This window comes from Musca vetustissima, unplaced genomic scaffold (assembly GCF_032173495.1).
Source record: "Musca vetustissima isolate MV318-11 ecotype Yass unplaced genomic scaffold, APGP_CSIRO_Mvet_v1 utg39770, whole genome shotgun sequence".
Classification (NCBI taxonomy): Eukaryota; Metazoa; Arthropoda; class Insecta; order Diptera; family Muscidae; genus Musca; species Musca vetustissima.
In genome coordinates, this window is record NW_026887031.1 from 57385 (window position 1) to 59415 (window position 2031).

Genomic DNA, 2031 nt, shown 5'->3' on the forward strand with positions numbered 1-2031 from the left:
ACAAAGTCAATTGGCATTTTTGGAAGAGTCGTTGTCTTGCGAAAACTTTTTTTGTGTGCCTTGCATTGCATTTCTGTGGCATTGTTCGGTGTGCCATGCCAAAACAATGGCAATGACTTTTGATTGCTTCTGTGTTCGCATCCGAAGTAGGGACCCAAGAAAAGGATAATCGATGAAGACGAAAGGGAAGAATACGACGAAGTCGGAGAGCAAAGAACTGTGTTAAGCTTTGTTGATGCCAGACACTAATATTCAGTGTTCATCTCGGAGCCCAGAATTCATTCTATGCCAATCCATGCATGTATGTTTGTGTGCATGTGTTGTCACCGGGGAATAATTTTTTAAACGTTTTGCAGTTCGTGTAACCAATAAGTGGTGCACTCACACCCCCAACAATTGTCTATTTTGATGGCAATCAAAGGAACAACAATAATAACAAGCCATATGTGAATGTGAACATGCGCTCAAAGAATCAGCACACACATACACACACTTACACATTTCTTTCTAGTTGATGAGCTATCTAGCAAGGGTTCCGACATCAGACATTCTCCTCATCATCGTCCTCGCCGCCATCTCCTCCTCCCCCTTCGGCATTCTGCATCCTGCACCCAGCATCTGACAACGTTTAGTGGATATTGAACTTTACTTAACATGCTCCTATTTCTTGTTATCCTTTCGTATTGTATTCTCAAACTTCTGTGCCGTGCCTTTGGTTTCTATTGTCTTGCATTCATAAGCGATGCAATCAAAAGCAATAGCAATTTGCTCATGTGTTCGTTAACCAAGTGAGTGTATGTGTTTATGTGCGTGTATGTGTGTCTCTCTCAATCGTATGTATGCATTTCGATTCGTTTGTATGTAATTTGCCTGCTGTTTGCCAGAGTCGATTGTTTCTTGATTGCGCTGCATTTTACAATTTCACTTGTACCATACAAACATACATACATAAATACGTATGTTCGGTACATACGTAATGAACTCTTTACTTCCCCCCCTCTACACAAAACTTTTATTTTCATTCACAAAATGGAAAATATGTTTGAATGTCTTTATGTGATTGTTTACACAGGTTAACAATATGGAATTTTCCGAATATATGTATCTTAAGTAAATAAGGTAACATATATTATTTACTTTTAAGGCCCGGATGCCACAGATGGCTCTGAGTTAATGGGCTACAATATTTGCATTTCGTATAAGGATCTCTTTTGGTGTGTCGAGGTATGTAGGAGCATTGGAAAATTTGTACTACATTTGTACTATCAAAGCTCAGTTATTCAAATTTGCTAAAAATAAATATTAGGTTGAGGAAAAAGAAATCCATTATGAAAATGTCGATAAGATCGGAGAAATGATCGAAGTTAACCGGCATGTTAGCAGTCGTAACATCGCCCAGGAGCTAAAAATCGACCATAAAACAGTTTTAAACCATTTACACAAAGCTGGATTATAAAAAAAGCTCGATGTTTGGGTGCCACACCAATTAACAAAAAAAAAGGAGGAACCGAATTTCCATCTGCGAAGCCTTGGCCTAACGGAATGAGATACATCCATTTCTTAATCGGATGGTTACTGGAGATGAGAAATAGGTCACATACGATAATCCTGTGCGAAACCGATCGTAGTCAAAGAGCGGCGAAGCACCTCAAAAGGAGACCAAACCAGGACTAACGGCCGGGAAGTTTATGCCATGCATACAACAAAACGGTGCCTATTTGGTCCAAATCGGACATTCTATTGTTCATATAAAAATAATTGATGTATTTTTCCCCAACCTAATATTTATAAAAATAAAAAGAATAAAGTGATGGACTGACTGACGCTCAGACGATACGGCTGAAGATAAAATCTTTAAATTTGGAATGAGGGTCAACTTTAGTTCAAAAGGTGTCAGATAAAGCCGGGGTTTTGGAAATTCGTACTAGAATGGCACGAAACGTACTAAATGTGGTACTATTGGTATTTGGCGAACTGGTAGAGCTAGAACTCATAAATTTGGAATGAGGGTCACTGATGGATCTAACCGAA